At 40.8% G+C, this 20,134-nt stretch overlaps 1 protein-coding gene across 3 annotated transcripts in view; it reads right to left on the bottom strand.

The window, feature by feature from the left end:
* rfx3 (regulatory factor X, 3 (influences HLA class II expression)) overlaps positions 1–19,465 on the bottom strand; it is a 70,311-nt gene extending 50,846 nt beyond the window's left edge. For 2 of the 3 annotated variants that reach the window (XM_063013932.1, XM_063013935.1), the window contains exon 1: positions 19,363–19,465. The gene's annotated coding sequence lies outside the window, so the exon portion shown is untranslated. Of the gene's footprint in view, positions 1–18,545; positions 18,567–19,362 lie in introns of those variants that run through there. The other variant, XM_063013934.1, reaches the window with a different exon arrangement.
* Positions 19,466–20,134: the final 669 nt, after the last annotated feature.

Here is a 20,134-nt window from a genome sequence, read left to right as displayed (position 1 = left end):
TATATATATATATATATATATATATATATATATATATATATATATATATATATATATATATATATATTAGAAACATACATTAAGATACAAATAAGACAAGATGTGCAGTACACTAGTGCACTTCAGGTAATCAGAATATCATGAAAAGTTCATGTCATTATTTCATTTCATGTCACCTCATCAAGAGGTAAGCGGTCATATTTTTAATTCATTACATGAAAACTGACATTTCTAACTCTTTGGTTTTACTTTTAATCAGTATAGCTTATATGGTCAAAATCCATAAATAAAAAAAAAAAAAGCTTGAAACACTTGTAATGAATATACAATTTGACAGTTTACCTTTCTACATTGAATTGTGAACCAAAATATTACTTCATGATATCTAATCGCAAGGAAAGCGGTAAAAAAAAGCGGTTCGACTCGGACCTGTTGAAGCAGTACGGGACACAGCACTGTGGCATATTGAAAATACGAGGGACTCGGCCAACTTGGACCCGGATGTGACGTATAATAAGGTCGACACGTCACCACTTAACAAGCGGATTACAGTCATTTGAACCAGATTAAGAAGTTACTGGGAATTTTTTTGATGACTGTTAGAGCTAAACATTAATGGAAGATAATGACAATCATTCATTTTCCCGTTCTTATTGGCTGTAATACACCCATTCTGCTTCACATCAGTACGGGGAATTAATCAGTCATAATAAAAGCTGTTTATTGTCGGAATTCAAATCCGAAACACTTTTAGTATCGCGAAGAGTGAGCGCCACACACACACACACACACACACAAACTCGTTTGAAGTTCTTATCTCTGACATAACCAATAAATGTTCATCTGATAAAAATAGTATGTTTAAACTGGTTACTGTTTATCGACCCCCTGGTCCTTACTCAGAATTTCTTAACGAATTTGCCGATTTTCTTTCTAAATTAGTTTTATCAACTAAGAAAGCTTTAATTGTTGGTGACTTTAATATTCATTATGAGGATAAGTGTAATCCACTCAAAATTGCGTTTGACTCTATTTTAGAATCCTTAGGCATCACCCAAAATGTAACAGGACCCACTCACCGCTGTAAACATACCTTAGATTTAATACTTACTTATGGTATAAACATAGACAACCTGGAAATTATACCACAGAATGACTTAATCTCTGATCACTCCCTACTAATATATGAAGTGTCCCTGTCCAATAATATACAGCAACCAAATCGTTTTAAATATAAGCGCACTATTACATCTGCAACTGCAGCAGCGTTCATAAACTGCCTACCAGAATTACCAAATATATCAGCATCAGAACCTAAAGAACTAGATCAGGCAACTCAAAACCTAGAGACTGTATTGCGCACAACCTTAGATAACGTAGCCCCACTCAAAACTAAACTGATTAGGGAGAAAAAACGTGCTCCTTGGTACAATGACCACACATGCGCACTTAAACAAGCAGCACGAAAATTAGAACGCAAGTGGCGTCACACTACACTAGAAGTGTATAAGATTGCTTGGAAAGATGCTCTAACTGAGTATAAACATGCACTTATAAAAGCTAAATCCTTATATTATTCATCCCTAATAGAGAAAAATAAAAACAATCCCAGATTCCTTTTTGAGACAGTGTCCAAATTAACTAAAAACGTTAATGAAACTGAATCTAATATACCGCCTGACTGTACCAGCCATGATTTTTTAAAATTCTTTAATGACAAGATAGAAAAAATACGACTTCAGAGTCAGAGTGTGTCACTTGCCAATGTTAAGTATGGACTCACTCCGAGCAGCATTGGTGATAACAGTGGTGATAATAGTAACGAGTTAATCCAACTAAATTCCTTTAATCCAATCTCCCAAAATGAACTAACTGTGTTGATTAAATCATCGAAGTCATCATCGTGTATACTCGATCCTGTTCCAACTCGTTTACTTAAAGATTTACTCCCAGCTATTGTAGAGCCCCTGCTTACATTAATTAATGCATCCCTTAGCCTTGGGTATGTACCTAAATTGTTTAAAAGTGCTGTTATTAAACCCCTGATTAAAAAACCTAATCTTGATCCACATGTACTAGCTAATTATAGGCCAATTTCAAACCTTCCTTTTGTCTCAAAGATATTAGAAAAAGTCGTTTCCAAACAGTTATGTTCTTATTTGAATGAAAATTGTATTCATGAAAAATTTCAATCAGGATTTAGACCCAACCATAGTACCGAAACCGCATTAATTAGAGTAGTTAACGAGTTGTTAATGTCTTCTGATAATGGATGTGTCTCTTTTCTTGTTCTATTAGATCTTAGTGCAGCGTTTGATACGGTCGATCATAACATTTTACTGGAGAGGCTAGAAAATACAGTAGGTGTTAAAGGACTCGCACTCTCTTGGTTTAAATCATATCTGACTGACCGCTCTCAATTCGTTTATGTAAATAATAAATGCTCGGAAACTACAAAAGTAAAGTGTGGTGTTCCACAGGGGTCGGTACTGGGACCGCTATTATTTACACTCTATATGCTTCCACTAGGTGAAATTATTCATAAACATGGCATAAACTTTCACTGCTATGCAGATGACACACAGCTGTATATATCAGCCAAACCAAATGATACTGACACAATCAGTAAGATAGAAGATTGTGTAAACGACATAAAAAACTGGATGTCGTGTAATTTTCTTTTACTTAATTCAGATAAAACAGAGGTTTTACTTGTTGGCTCTAAAGCTGCAAGAGACAAATTGTCTAACCTGGTGCTAAACTTAAACACGTTCTCTGTTACTCCCAGCCCAGATGTAAAAAACTTAGGTGTCACAATAGATTCAGATCTCTCATTTGATACACACGTTAATAATACTACTAGAGTTGCTTTCTATCATTTGCGTAACATTTCTAAAATAAGAAATATACTATCTGTTAATGACGCCGAAAAACTGATCCATGCGTTTATAACTTCTCGGTTAGATTATTGTAATGCTCTTCTAACTGGATGCTCTGGTAGATCCTTAAACAAACTCCAGTTAGTTCAAAATGCAGCAGCTCGAGTGCTAACTAGAACTAAAAAATTTGACCATATTACTCCTGTTCTATCATCTCTACACTGGCTGCCAGTTAAATTTCGCATTGATTACAAAATACTTTTACTAACCTATAAAGCGCTACATGGTCTGGCTCCACAGTATCTGAGTGAACTTATTAATCACTACAGCCCAGCGCGTCCACTTCGTTCACAAGATGCAGGGTTACTTATAGTTCCTAAAATTAAAAAAATCACGGCTGGTGGAAGAGCGTTTTCCTACAAAGCTCCACAACTCTGGAATAATCTTCCTGCCTCTGTTCGGGATTCGGACACAGTCTCAATGTTTAAGTCTAGACTGAAAACATATTTATTTTCTCAGGCTTTTGATTAGTATAGACAAAGGCGCAGAGCTTGGGGGTTCTTGGTCATAGAAACTTGTGGTGATCAGGGATGTTGGGTTGCTGTCGTTCTGCCTCTCTTGTCCGATCACTCAGGTTTGGTGACGGTGGGGAGATGGGCGCTGATGTCCTGTGAAAGCCTTCATGACCTTGTTACCTGCTTGCTCTCCCTTTTAGTTATGCTGTAATAATTAGGGCTGCCGGAGTCTAAAACTCTCTGTAAAACTGTTTGTCAACTAGCATTGTACATTATTAACTACATTCTCTGTTGTTTTACCCCGAGGGCATTCTGATGGAAACCTGTTTACCCGCCGAGGTTAAGGATTAAAGTCGAGACTGCCGGGACAACGATGCTGCTCCTGTCAGATGTGACGGGTTTGGAGTAATTGCAACGACAAGAAATCACTACAGACTTTATTGAAGACTAGAGCGGATAACAACTCTATTATTATTTAATTGTTTATTTATCTATTTATTACCAGTTATGACTTTTAGATCATTTAATTCTGTGTTTGTATGATTTGTGTAAATCGTGTATTTATTTAAAGTATCCTCCAGGCCACCCAAGAAGGATGGGCCCTGCTGAGTCTGGTTCCTCTCAAGGTTTCTTCCTGTAATTTTCAGGGAGTTTTTCCTTGCCACAGTCGCCCTCGGCTTGCTCAACAGGGGTTTTTGTATCTGTTGGTCCTGGATTTTGTAAAGTTGCTTTGAGACAATGTCTATTGTAAAAAGCGCTATATAAATAAAGTTGACTTGACTTGACTTGACACACACACACACACACACACACACACACACACACACACACACACACACACACACACACACAATATTATATTGTATAAACTTGCACAAGTGTTTTTTTGCAAGTTCGGGCTTGTCAGTGAATGTAACCGTATTCGGTACACGGAGATGTTATAGTGACATGCTAGCGCGTTGTGTCACCCCATCCCATGGTTTTGAATGGCAAGATGCTAACTGTTAGCTTAGCAAGCAAAACCCGATGGAATCGCTGTCTAAGTAGCGCGTTCGACAGCAAGGCAGCTCACTAGGTGTTTGAACACACCCTATGTAGAGAGCTCCCTATGTAGCTTTTGTGTTATCACCTCAAAAAGTGAGCACCCCCACAACCAATCAGTGAGCTCCAACCGCCTACCACTCCCGCCCCTCCCTTACTGTGAATGCGCGAAGGTCTTAAAGTCTCCGTTTTCAAGGTAGACCTGAAGCAGAAATTTGGCGCTTCACATTTTTAAAATACCGTCACCATTTTCAAATACCGCGGTATACCGCAATACCGTCATACCGCCCAACCCTACTGACAAGACTGATTTGTCAGTAGGTAGCTAAAGACTTTTAAATATTTCCAATGGTTCTGTAGAGCTTCTGTTGGATTTGCCATTTACTGCATTATGTGACCAGAAGCATGTTTAAATGTGTCTACGTTTCTTTTTGTCCACATTTTTTCCACACTTCACCCATTGCACTATCCTCCTCAGACATGCGTCAACCCCCGGCTGCTTCTATTCAGCAGACGGTAGTGGATTCTACAGAGAGCTTTCACACGCAAGAGGAACACGTTATGCTCTCTTTATTCCTCCTCAATGGGCTCGAGGATTAGACCGCCGCACCACCTTGGAATAAACATCCAAGGAATTCAAAATGAAAAGCTAGCCACAACAGTCTCGCTGCAAACTAGTCATATCCAATTACATTTACATTTTCGGCATTTAGCAGACACCTTTATTGAGGAATCCCTTCGACTGTTTCTCTTGACAGATGTACCCAATTGTGTCTGTGTAGATCTGAACTAAGAGCTCGGTGGTGAGCCAGGGCGTTAGACCGCTCTGCCACTCAGCTGACTCCCCTCAAAATGCTTAAGGCTTAATACAGCAGCTCAAAGAGCGCTCCTGCTGGACAGCATAGGAATCTGCACCCAAATTGGGCACTTGCATTATGCCTCCAATCTGCATTATTTACCTTAATGTTTTTTTTTTATAATTTAGCGCGTCCAATTTCATCCCATCAATCATCCTCTCACTAATGCTGGTCCCTGCTCCTGGTCAGGGCTGACGAGGCCGTTCCACGCCTCCTCCGACACGTGCAGCTCGGCAGAGCACCGTGCACGGAGGATCACACACTCCACCGCACCCCCTCCTGTCTCCATGCAGGCGCCACCGACCAGCCAGCAGAGGGCACAACCGCCCCAGTCCTGAGAGAGTATCCCGTCCGGTCTCAAATCCCGCCCCCCCCCACCTGAACAACATGCCAATCGTTGTTCATATAGCCGCCCAGCCTCGACCGGAGAAGGCAGAGCTGGATTCGAAAAGACGCACCCTCAAAATCCAGCTCTGGTTGCAGCGCGTGTCTTTTTACCGCTGCGCCACCTGAGCGGCCCTTAATGTTTTTTTTTTTATTATATAAAAAATTTATAAATCTATTATCTAATTATCTCATTTATTTATTTTGGTTTTAATGGCATGTTTAACATGTGTGTCATTTAATGGCAAACCAGGTACAGTGGTACCTTGTAACTCAACACCCTTTGTCAAGAAATTTACATTTACATTTTCAGCATTTAGCAGATGCTTTTATCCAAAGCGACTTACATGATGAGCTGCTGAACACGATGAGCAATTGAGGGTTAAGGGCCTTGCTCAGGGACCCAACAGTGGCAACTTGGTGGTGACGGGGCTTGAACCGTCAACCTTCTGTTTACTAGTCCAGTACATTAACCACTGAGCCATCACTGCCCTGTACCCTTAAACTCAACAATTCCCATAACCTCAACAGATGTGCGACTGTTGCTTTGTTCAGCACTCGGCTTGAGTGGTGTGGTAAAACGTCATCATCATCAAAGTGCGAATACGAGACGAATCTGCATTTGTGTGGAATAACCGTAAAATGCACTCTGAAAGCGTCCACATGTATCTGTGTTTAGCTGGATTTTCCTCACTGTTTCACTTTTAAACTTGTGTTATAGCTCGGCGTTCTGAGAATCTAAAACGCTTATAGTTAAAAAAAAAAAAAGCTTTAATGTTACTTAATGTATTAAAAGAACGACTAAAAACACTAAAACACTAAACTTCTCTTAATTATTGCTGCTTCAAGTTCTCTCCACTAATTAAGAAGCATAAGAAGTAAAGTGCAGGTTTTATTGTATTTTTCAATTGTATTTCAGTGTTTTAATATTATATTTGTGTTATTGTCAGTGTGTAAGTGTCAAAAACAATCCCATTATTTTACATTAGCCTAAAATATATGCAGTTCCATGGGACCATGGAACCACTGTATTATGTTTCTGTTGTTATATTGTGGGTCCATTTTATATTTTCATTTTTATGGCTGCAAAGTAGGTTAAAACTGTTCTTGTGTTGCCTTGTGTTTGTTTATTAGGATTTTAACGTCATGTTTTACACTTTGGTTCATGACATTCATGACAGAAACGGTAGTTACTCATTACACAAGGTTCTTCAGTTCACAAGGTTATATCGAACAGTCATGGACAATTTTGTATCTCCAATTCACCTCACTTGCATGTCTTTGGACTGTGGGAGGAAACCGGAGCACCACGCGGACACGGGGAGAACATGCAAACTCCACACAGAAAGGACCCGGACCGCCCCACCTGGGGATCGAACCCAGGACCTTCTTGCTGTGAGGTGACAGTGCTACCCACTTAGCCACCGTGTGTTGCCTTGTGTAAGAGTTTCTTTTATGGTTTAAGGCAGTGGTCCCCAACCACCGGGCCGCGGACCGGTACTGGTCCGTGGGTCATTTATTCCCGGGCCGCACCGAAAAAATAAATAATTAGAGATTGCTACAAGAGCAATTACATTTCCAATACTCTTCAGGAGTTATTGTTTCTGGGCTTTTCATCCAAATTCCCTCTAAATAAAGTTAGACTGAGTTTGAGCTCATTTTGCCTGTAACGCGTATCCGTGCGCATAGACGCCTGACGAGACAAATGCATGCTTTGACCAAAGATTATATTAAAGCATCAATCAGTAACTGTAATTTTGTCTAGTGATGATTTCTCACGCTTTTTCAAAACAAAAATTATTATTTAAAACAACCTATATTTTGCAATATGTAGCAGCAGCAGCTCGAGTCATTTGTAACTAACGTCCGCAAATTGGAAAAAGACGCGTTATCGCTATACAGTATAAACACAATGTTGCCGTGTTAAAGCAGCGCAAATTACCACAGTGACGCGTGTTTAAAGTGGCACAAACATAGCCCAATAAAACATCGTTTGATTAAAAATTTGATTCTCTATAAAAAATTTTTAATCGCGATTAAAATTGTAACGCGTTAATTAACAACAGCCCTAATTTTTACATGACGCTAGTTATTAAAAAACTTCCTACAAATCTGGTTTAAAATTTACAAGATCTACAAGAGACACAGCTTTAGGGTTGGGTGGTATGACGATATTACCGTATACCGCGGTATTTAAAAATGGTGACGGTATTTTTTTAAATGTGAAGCGCCAAATTTCTGCTTCAGGTTTACCTTGAAAACTGAGACTTTAGGACATGCGCGCATCCACAGTGAGGGAGGGGTGGGAGGGGTAGGCGGTTGGAGCTCGCTGATTGGCTGTGGGGTGCTTACTGGTGATAACACAGAGAGACGAGTGAAGAGCCACACTGGCTAGCGTTAGCTGTGAGCTAACGAGCAGAAACTGAAAAACGGCACGTCTTTAAATTTTTCAAAATCAAAATTTTTTATCAGTTCAACCGGAAACGAACACGAGCGCGTGCATGCGCGGACATGTACTTATTTACTAAATATATCTTCAGTGTAAATCGAGCACAAGTGTTGAGAAAAAGGAGCAAACGGTAATAATAACGTTACGCTCAATCTGCTGTTCTGACTCTTGTCTGCCATAGATTTTCCTGCCTATGTAAGAACTATTTAAATAAAGGCGCTATATTAAGAAAAAAAGAACGTCTCACCTGTCGTGTAATTTGAATTATAAAATATATTGTCTGGCCCTTTAAGAATGTTAAGTGCACTATAGGGCGTAGGGAGCGAGTGTGTAGGGAAGAGATCGGATTTGTACCGTTTCCGTGCTCGTGTTTTGCATTGAGCTTGTGTGACATGTAAAGTAGCGTTCTCGTTAACCACTCAAATGTTTGGACTGAAATATTTTAACATTATTTTACATCACTGTCATTGCAACATGAACATTTACATAAATATTTTTTGTTACGGTATAGAACTTAATTCTGGATTACAGGCATAACTAATCGTACACGTTCATATACTTAAGAAATATCTGTAACTATAAACTAAGCAGTTAACTTTTGAAATATATTGAAGTGTGTAGCCTGCTATTATTCTGTTTTGTGTGGGCAGAGAGAGATTACAATGCCAAAATGTTGTGTTAATGTTTGTGTTAAAGTGTAATTGATACACATGCATTTATACTTATGCGTATTTATTATAGATCAGACAAGATAAGCAATGTTTGACGTTCAGATTGTTAAAATGGGTAAATGCCTGATTTTGTCACGAGCAAGAACTAGGCTCGGTGCATGTCCGTGATGATCGCTTGTGTAGCGTGCATCGAATCCAGATACTCCCATTAGTCCTTTTCTTCTTCAGACCTGGAAAATTGTGCCGTGTTGAAATTTTTTAAGGCTCTTGGAGAGCTGAGGCAAAATACAGGAAAAATAGCACGATTCGCTGTACGAGGACAATGGCTTCATGCATACAAGAGAAAGCATGTAATAACCTAACCTGTGGCCCTTACTGGCAAGAAAGGGTTGCCAGAGTGCACAGAGTAAATAAAAAATATCTTCAATGCTTTAAAAAAAGAAAGGAGCTGCATTTTTATGTTAACAATGTCTAAGGCTGTATTGGGTGATAAAATGTTTATATAAAGTCATCTAGCCAATGTGGCAGTAACGTGGAACAGTTGCATCAATACCATGAAAAGAAAATAGTATTAAAATAGTAATAAAACCAGTAGCTGGTATTCTACCTCTTGGTCATTGGACTAAGACCTTGGACTTTCAGATCATACGTCTCATTTTAATTCACACACAATGTAAACTAGATGTTGTAAACAAGAAGTCATGCAAGGGTCTCAGGATGACCTGAAAGAAGCAGTTACACAAAGAACAACCCACAAGGTCTATTCTCTAGTTCTACACCTCTCACAAAACCATTCATTAAAAAGAAACACACATGTCTGCTCTGAAATCTTCATGCTTAAGCTTTAATGTTTAGAAGACAAAAATAAAAACCACTCTGGTGATATTTCAGGCTTTTATATTTGCCCACAGAGTTTTGAATATGTGAGGTTGTCAGATGAACCTCGGTTACACTATGCTGATGCTGTAAAAAAGCTAAGTACAACATATTTACATGTGCATGGTTTAACATGCTATATAAAGTCTGTTTATGGTCAGCAGCTTTGTACTGGTAATTTAAATAAAGGTTCTGATGTATGATATACACCAATCAACCAACACAATAAAACCACCTCCTTGTTTCTACACTCACTCCATGTTACCAGCTCCACTTACCATATAGGAGCACTATGTACTTCTACAATTACTGACTGTAGTCCATCTGTTTCTCTGCATGCTTTGTTAGCCCCCTTTCATGCTGTTCTTCAATGGTCAGGACTCTCCCAGGACCACCACAGAGTAGGTATTATTTGGGTGGTGGGTCACTCAGCACTGCAGTGACACTGACATGGTGGTGGTGTGTTAGGTGTGTTAGTGTGTTACTGTCTCTGCTGGACTGAGAATAGTCCACTAACCAAAAATATCCAGCCAACAGCGCCCCGTGGGCAGCATCCTGTGACCACTGATGAAGGTCTAGAAGATGACCAACTCAAACAGCAGCAATAGATGAGCGATCGTCTCTGACTTTACATCTACAAGGTGGACCAACTAGGTAGGAGTAGGACAGTGAGTGGACACGGTATTTAAAAACTCCAGCAGCGCTGCTGTGTCTGATCCACTCATACCAGCACAACACACACTAACACACCACCACCATGTCAGTGTCACTGAAGTACTGAGAATGATCCACCACCTAAATAATACCTGCTCTGTGGTGGTCCTGTGGGGGTCCTCACCAATGCGAAACAGCATTAAAGGGGGCCAACAAAGCATGCAGAGAAATAGATGGACTGCGGTCAGTAATTGTAGAAGTACAAAGTGCTTCTATATGGTAAGTGGAGCTGATAAAATGGACAGTGAGTGTAGAAACAAGGAGGTGGTTTTAATGTTATGGCTGATCGGTGTATGTTTGCAGGGTTTAAGATACTATATACAGTCTGTTTATGGTCAGCAGCTTTGTACTGATAATTTAAATAAAGGTTTCTATACTTGGTTCTGATGTACGATATATATGGCTGTCCTTCACTCACAAGCCAAACAAAAATCAATTAAATGAGCCGTCATGGTATTGTTTAATCATAACTCATAAGTATCCCATTATTCCACTCATGCTGAGCTGGTGCCAATTTATTTGCAAATTGCAAACTGTGCAAATATTTACAATACATTTGTACCATATTGTCCATGCATACTTTCTAAATCCCACCATAACTACAGCCCCAAAAGAACTACTACTATTACGAATGAAGCATGCCACTGGAAATGCACCTAGAACGTGAGTTTGAATAATGACTTTGTTGCTCCTCTGCTACAGGTAAGCCTAGAAATCACCTGTCGAGTCCTCCCAACCTGCTCATAGCACACATCTGTTTCTCTGCCTAATGAAGACAACAGGGGGTCGCAAAAGGCAGCGGCAGATCTCACAGAGGACTCTGATGCAATCGCAGGAAACACGCGAGCATGGTTCATAATGTCGACTAGAAAAACAGATCTGCATAGGATTGGACAATTGAACTTCAGATGTTATCCTATCCGAGGTTCTGAGTCTTTTGTCAATACGGGTTGTGTTCTATTTATTTAGTCCAGTGAGGACAAATCCAGTTACATTAGCTCAAAATACTTGTTTTTATTTTCTGCATTCACAAAAAACCTTTGAGCTGTAGGTTTGGTGAGAATAACACACTCACACTTTGTTAGGTACACCTATCTGGTTTGTACATTCATTGATTACACCGATCAGCCATAACATTAAAACCACCTCCTTGTTTCCATATAGAATCAGTTTCTCTATATGCTTTGTTAGCCCCCTTTCATGCTGTTCTTCAATGGTCAGGACTCTCCCAGGACCACTACAGAGTCGGTATTATTTAGGTGGTGGATCATTCTCAGCACTGCAGTGACACTGACATGGTGGTGGTGTGTTAGTGTGTGTTGTGCTGGTATGCGTGGATCTGACCCAGCAGCACTGCTGGAGTTTTAAACACCTCACCGTCACTGCTGGACTGAGAATAGTCCACAAATCAAGAAAATATCCAGCCAACAGCACCCTATGGGCAGCGTCCTGTGACCACTGATGAAGATCTCAAAGACGACCAACTCAAACTGGAGCAATAGATGAGCGATCGCCTCTGACCTTACATCTACAAGGTGGACCAACCAGGCAGGAGTGTCTAATACAGTGGACACGGTATCTGATCCACGCATACCAGCACAACACACACGAACACACCACCACATGTCAGTGTCACTGCAGTGCTGAGAATGATCCACCACCCAAATAATACCTGCTCTGTGGTGGTCCTGACCTTTGAAGAACAGGGTGAAAGCAGGCTAAAAAAGTATGTAGAGAAACAGATGGACTGCAGTGCTTCTATATGGTAAGTGGAGCTGATAAAATGCAGTGTGTGTAGAAACCAGGAGGTGGTGTTAATCTTATGGCTGATCGGTGTATATTATAAGCCTACCACAAGCCTATACACTTTGCCACCCCTGTACTGTTAGCTTTATATTTTTGGCTGAAGTACAATCACAATGAGCTCAGTGTACTTCAGGCGCCTCTGGTTCAGATCTAATAATAAAACATTCATTATTGTAATTTATAATAAATGTGGTAGAACGGTGGATTCTGTCATAATTACATAATGCAATCATGTCAATATGAACCTGATGATGTCCCAACTGTTGGATTAATGCCGCAAAGAATTAGGAGTGTGTATGATATCCCTAATGAAAAGACAAGATCCTTTGGGCACATGTCATGGCTGCCACTATAATCCCAGCTTTAGTCAACCATGCCACTTCAATAGTATCTAAATTGCGATCATTAGGAAAAACACAGCTGTATCCGACAGTGTAAATACGACATCCTTAACAATGAATTGTGGACCATAATGTCAGTTCATTCACCAAGCCAATGTGGAGGGGCACACTGGTGGTGCGTCAGTGGACAGATATGCTCTCTGTGGCGCCATCACCATTTACACTGACACGATTTGTATGTGAGATGGTCAAACAGCCGAGTCACTGGGAGGTGCACTTGTCAGTGTATGCCCAGTTCTGGTCCCAAGCCCGGATAAAATAGAGAGGGTTGTGTCATAAAGGTTATCCGACGTATAAACCGTGCCAGATCAGGTATGTGAGGCGCCCAGGTGGAGCAGCGGGATATTCCGCTTGCACACCAGCACCGAGTTTCTGAACTCCTTGATTCGAAACTGGGTGTTGCCTACGGTCGGCTGGGCGCCATATAGCGGGCATAATTGGCAGTACCTGCAGCAGACACTAATTGGCCGCCGTTTTAGCAGGGTGGGGGCCGGATTATGTGTGGGTGGGTCTTCATATGCTGTGTAAGGACCCTGATTGTGCAGAAAGTAGGGGAGGGCTGTGCACGTGCGATGTGCTCTCCTTGGATGCAATCTGGTATCTCTGGTAGCAGCGGAAGACAAAACTTAGCGCGCTCAATCGGGAGAAAATGCATTAAAAAAATAAACAAATAAATAAAAATCAGGTATGTGGACCATTATGATGCCAGACCCACCACAACCTCAAACATGATAAAGCAATTAGTGAAAAAAAAAAATGAATGAAAAAATTTAAACTAAAGTGCATAGGCTACACAGAATTAATGGGGAAAGCAACCTAATTAAATGTTAAGCTGGCCGATGATATTGCAGTCGTCTAGCCGGTCCTCTACTCCACAGGGCGGGCTTACTACGGCAAATCATAGATCATCATATTACTCAATGATCTAGGCTAATCCTCTGCAGCAATATGCTTGAGCCGCTTCCAAACATTTGTTTACACAAAGCAGCATTGCAGATGTGCTTACTGAAATGACCGCGCCGCAATGACTTCGCGCGTAATAACAAAAGGATTTATGCAGACCTTCAACACACCCCAGCTACAGCAATCTATCTAATGAAACGCTACACCCTAGGCAGGTAGCCAGTCGATCACAAGGCATCACACACTTACCCATTTGAATAAAGGCAAGCTCTGTAACCAGGTCCACACCACCCTGGAAAGGTCAAAACCCAGACTACAAGCAGCACCGACATAAATCACAGGACATCACATGACTGAATTGCAAAGACTGACGTTGTACAGCTGTGCAACTTCTACACTATTGGCTTTCCATGTAGAAAATGTTAATTTACTTGACAGACCCTAAAATTCAACTCAGCTGCCTAATTCAATGGGTTTGGTGAAGCCTTCCTTAGCCAGACCTCACCTGTTCATCATCGCTAAGCAAACAGAGGCACAGATGTTTCACTAGGGGCCGTACAGAGAGCTGGGTTCAATCCTCACCCGTCTTTCACTGTCCGTGAGACATGTTAACTGTGTGTCTGACTGGGCTTACTTTGGTAACTCCAGTTTTCTCCTACCTCCCAAAACCATGCAGCAGGTGGCTTAGCAAGTCTAAAATGCCCTAAGGAATGGGTGAGTGAGTGAACGTGTTACATTTGACGTGTGTATATGTGAGACCCCGCAATGGACCGGTGCTTTGTTTAGGATGCGTTCCTGCATTGTGCCTTTTATTTCCATAACTATGGAATGAACTGGCTAGTGAAAATAAATGAATGAATGTATTAAGTCAGAGGTAAAAAAAATACAATTTGATTGAACTGAACATTTAAAAAAACATATCAATTTGCTTTGGCTAAATGGCCAGTACAAACGGTTTTTAAGAATCCCAGGTGTAGCCGCTCAGGTGGGGCAGCAGTAAAGTACGTTAGCTCACCAGAGTTGAGGTTTCGAATACATCGTATCGACTCTCAGCTCTGCCTTTCCGACTGGGCTGGGCGGCAGCATGAACAACGACTGGCTGTTGTTCAGGGTTAGAGGGTAAGAAAGTCGGATCATAGGTCCTCATAACTGGTGCGACTGCGGCCCCTGCTGGCTGACTGATGGCGCCCGCACAGGGCTGAGGAATAATGCTGATGGGGGTGTGGCCCTCCGTACACAGTGCCCGTCAGTGTATGAACTCGACTCGTGCAGGTGAAAAATGCAGTCTGTACTGACTGTGCGTACCGGAGGGGGTGCATTTCAATTGAGAGGCGTCCTCAGTCAGCGGTGAAGGGTCGAATCATTATAGAGGACATAGTCAGGGTAATTCAGGGACAAGACTAGACTGGGGGATAAAAATTGGGGGAAAAAAGAGGAAAAAAAAAAATATATATATATATACAGGGGTTGGACAAAATAACTGAAACACCTGTCATTTTAGTGTGGGAGGTTTCATGGCTAAATTGGACCAATCTGGTGGCCAATCTTCATTAATTGCACATTGCACCAGTAAGAGCAGAGTGTGAAGGTTCAATTAGCAGGGTAAGAGCACAGTTTTGCTCAAAATATTGCAATGCACACAACATTATGGGTGACATACCAGAGTTCAAAAGAGGACAAATTGTTGGTGCACGTCTTGCTGGCGCATCTGTGACCAAGACAGCAAGTCTTTGTGATGTATCAAGAGCCACGGTATCCAGGGTAATGTCAGCATACCACCAAGAAGGACAAACCACATCAGGATTAACTGTGGACGCAAGAGGAAGCTGTCTGAAAGGGATGTTCGGGTGCTAACCCGGATTGTATCCAAAAAACATAAAACCACGGCTGCCCAAATCACGGCAGAATTAAATGTGCACCTCAACTCTCCTGTTTCCACCAGAACTGTCCGTCGGGAGCTCCACAGGGTCAATATACACGGCCGGGCTGCTATAGCCAAACCTTTGGTCACTCGTGCCAATGCCAAACGTCGGTTTCAATGGTGCAAGGAGCGCAAATCTTGGGCTGTGGACAATGTGAAACATGTATTGTTCTCTGATGAGTCCACCTTTACTGTTTTCCCCACATCCGGGAGAGTTACGGTGTGGAGAAGCCCCAAAGAAGCGTACCACCCAGACTGTTGCATGCCCAGAGTGAAGCATGGGGGTGGATCAGTGATGGTTTGGGCTGCCATATCATGCCATTCCCTTGGCCCAATACTTGTGCTAGATGGGCGCGTCACTGCCAAGGACTACCGAACCATTCTGGAGGACCATGTGCATCCAATGGCGGTGCCGTGTATCAGGATGACAATGCACCAATACACACAGCAAGACTGGTGAAAGATTGGTTTGATGAACATGAAAGTGAAGTTGAACATCTCCCATGGCCTGCACAGTCACCAGATCTAAATATTATTGAGCCACTTTGGGGTGTTTTGGAGAAGCGAGTCAGGAAACGTTTTCCTCCACCAGCATCACGTAGTGACCTGGCCACTATCCTGCAAGAAGAATGGCTTAAAATCCCTCTGACCACTGTGCAGGACTTGTATATGTCATTTCCAAGACGAATTGACGCTGTATTGGCCGCAAAAGGAGGCCCTACACCATACTAATAAATTATTGTGGTCTAAAACCAGGTGTTTCAGTTATTTTGTCCAACCCCTGTATATATATATAGAAATAAAGAATCCCAGGAGTAAATACAACATAAATTTAACAGCTAACCCACAAGTTAAGCAACAGCATAATTTATTTCTTATGCATGGTGTACCATTAGCTATTAGTCTGAAGTAACCTAAGTAATTAGATATATTAAAACAATAAGGAAGGGCGGCACGGTGGCCAAGTGGGTAGCACTGTCGCCTCACAGCAAGATCCCCGGGTGGGGCGGTCTCGGTCCTTTCCGTGTGGAGTTTGCATGTTCTCCCCGTGTCCACGTGGGTTTCCTCCGGGTGCTCCGGTTTCCTCACACAGTCCAAAGACATGCAAGTGAGGTGAATTGGAGACACTAAATTGTCCAGGACTGTGTTCAATATAACCTTGTGAACTGATGAATCTTGTGTAATGAGTAACTACCGTTCCTGTCATGAATGTAACCAAAAGTGTAAAACATGACGTTAAAATCCTAATAAAACAAAAAACAAACAATAAGGAAATAATCTACTACATGTATTAACATCTCTCTCTAATATTGCACACATGTATTTTAGCGCAGGCAAAGTCTCATTTTGTTAAAAAGACATTAGTTAGAACCTTAAATTTTTACAAAATGTTTAGACTTCCATCTTTCAAAGTCAGATTCTAAAGCCAGGGATTGATAATTTTAAACAAAACTAAAACATGTACAGTAAAAAAAGACTAGAAAAACTAAAATGATGTCTGATGACAGTTTTAGATGTATCAGATGTAACTTCGGTTGATATAACATTAACTGTAAGGGAGGGAAGCTGCCTAGTGGTTAAGGTACTGAATAAAGATCCCGGTTTAGATCAACATAAGCTGCTACAGTTCTTGTGCAATACTTTAAAATGTAAATACGTCTTACTTGTTCTTTTTTTTTTTCCTGTCTTAGTTTATTCTATTTTCATACTTATCTTAGTTTATTCTTATTTCATTCATGTCGCACGCACCGAGGCCTGGGTAACTGTATTTCGTTCTATCATGTAGGTGGTTGAATGACGATAAAGCTGAGTCTGAGGATTAGTAATTAGAAGATTGCCAGTTCAAGCATCACCACTGCTAGGTTGCCACTGTTGGGCCCTTAAGCAAGGCCCTTAACCCTCAATTGCTTAGACTGTATACGCTCTGTAACTAAGTTGCTTTGGATAGAAGCATATGCTAAATGCCAAAAACGTACATGTTAACTAAAATGACTTTTTTGAGACGTCAGGCAACTGCCTGTAAATGACAGTAAGTCCTTTCTTGCCTCCTCCCAAGTGGACACTTGTTGACATTATGATTGCACAGCTGTGCACAGACCGTTAAGGGTACAAGAGAGCAACGACTTCCACTTCATATATAAAATCCAAATGAATACTAAGACAAAAACAAAATACAGCTAGACATTTGTAAACCATTTAAACTTAAACATGAAATGAGACGAAATCCAACCCAGATTTGAGATCCAGATTTCAGTACGACTGATCTATAATAAACATTAAACAATAACAGTTTAGGACCTTTTAGGTGCATTTACAATTACAATCTGACCCTGGCTGAAACAGAGTCGTGTCTAATCTAGGTTTGTTGAGCAGCTGTGTAACTTTCATCCAAATCAATCAATCAAAATCACACACACACACAATACTACAGATGTGTGTAACTAAATTAACCATTTTAGAATGAACATTCTATTCATTTCGTGTCATTAATATATTTGTACGCATATAAAGGAAACTGTATACTGTAGTTAAAATAATACAGCTTGATTAAATGTCAATATAATTACAACAATGTAGTAAATTAAATTACACTCAACTTAATAAGACGCACAATCTTCATCCACAAATTTAAATATAGTAATTAATAAGCTGTAATGTGTATTTTTGTTTATTACTGCTTCATGAATTTCTCATCCAATGCAAAACAAAGAAGGGTAGTCAAGTGGGAAAGTCTTACAGCTAAGCTAAGCTAAGCTAGCTGTACCTTCACCCCACTGTAACAATGGATACCATGCCTAGCCGGATATTTACAATAAGCCGAGCGTTTTAGAAATGCGTATTTAGTATTTAAATCTTATATGAAGTTAATTGTGTACTATACGAGTCTTAACTTGTAAAATATTTGGAAATAATACAATAAATATCCCGGTTTAGAGCACAGGCACCTGCTATGCTAAGCGGCTAGCTATTGGAGCTAACAACAAGCAAGTTAGAAACAACACGCGTTGTTAAATACCGAGTGATTTATCTAAAAATATAAAGCACAAACTAATACCTATTAGAAATAAAAGTGTGAATTATTAATACAGTGACTGTTAGTCATTAAATTAACACGCTACATCACTAACCTCGGCTGGCTTGCGTTAGCAATTAGCTTTGCCTCCTCGAAACACCTGCTCCTGTAGCCTGCATACTAACATTCTAAGCAGTATGCTTAATCACTGCACTATGAATGCATTCCGTGTATACTAGGTAGTGCGCTAGTATGCGCTTTCAACAAGAGAAAATGATGCTGTATAGCACAACAGAAACGTCCACTTGATGAACAAAATATCGTTTAAAAAGATAATCAATCTAAAATGAGTTTGCCCCTAGTTAGTTTTAGTCGTGTTAAATATAAAAATAAAATTCAATAAACATTTCTTTAACATCACGTAATAACAGTGCTCCGCATATTCGTATTAATTAACTCTGCAGCTTTAACAAAACAGCTGTACACTTAAAACAAACTCTGGAAGAGGTTCTTACCTGCATCTGTAAAAATCTGAACTGTCAAATTATAAACACACGCTTATATCCGAGTGCTAATACCCTGTACGGAACAGTGTTACGGTTATTAAAAAACCCATACAGAAGCACCGGTAGGATTCACTAACGATTTAGGACCAAACGCGCACGGATTGCGGTTTTAATGTCACAGAACACGCAAGCATAAACACATCTCGCATGAGTCTGTATTTGTTTTAGTAGCCGCAAATAATACACATGTATTTCCATCAAATAGTAAACTGTGCGGAACACCGTGATCCGCTAATGTACACACTAGCACAGCTGCATAGTTAACAATGAAGCCGGATCCTCTCAGCAGCCGATCAGAGCAGTAAAAAAAAACAGCCCATGTTTACCGATTAAACACAAAGCGACAGAATCAGCAATAATATTCACCTGGTCAGTGTGTGAGGGTGAAGATGAGGATGAAGGTGAGCAGGATGGTGATGATGAGGATGGCAGCAGAGGCGGTGAGGATGCAGCGCTCAGTGCTGCTTGTTGTTGTTGGTGGGTTACAGTCGCCACGACTACGGTGACTATGGCGCCCACTCACACAGCAACGGTTGCTATAAAGCACCCTGTGCTCTCAACCTAACGTGAAAGCCAATTGGAATGAGACGTCACGAAATAGGGCGGGTCTTGGAAATAATCACGGTCAGAAGTTTACATACGCTTACATATCACTTGTTTTGGCAGATTAAGAATCTCAATTATTTTTGTAAATTTTTCTCTTATTCTGACTGAATGATCAGATGTAGATGCTTTTTTATGTATACTGATCAGCCATAACATTAAAACCACCTCCTTGTGCTTTCTATAGAAGCACTTTGTAGTTCTACAATTACTGACTGTAGTCCATCTGTTTCTCTACATACTTTTTTTAGCCTGCTTTCACCCTGTTCTTCAATGGTCAGAACCCCCTCAGCACTGCATTGACATGGTGGTGGTGTGTTAGTGTGTGTTGTGCTGGTATGAGTGGATCAGACACAGCAGCGCTGCTGGAGTTTTTAAATACCGTGTCCACTCATTGTCCACTCTATTAGACACTCCTAGTTGGTCCACCTTGTAGATGTAAAGTCAGAGAAGAACGCTCATCTATTGCTGCTGTTTGAGTTGGTCATCTTCTAGACCTTCATCAGTGGTCACAGGACGCTGCCCACAGGGTGCT

The sequence above is a fragment of the Trichomycterus rosablanca genome, chromosome 18 (genome assembly GCF_030014385.1).
Source record: "Trichomycterus rosablanca isolate fTriRos1 chromosome 18, fTriRos1.hap1, whole genome shotgun sequence".
Taxonomy (NCBI): Eukaryota; Metazoa; Chordata; class Actinopteri; order Siluriformes; family Trichomycteridae; genus Trichomycterus; species Trichomycterus rosablanca.
Note: the sequence above shows the minus strand (reverse complement) of the source record. Positions and strands in the feature narration are given on the sequence as shown.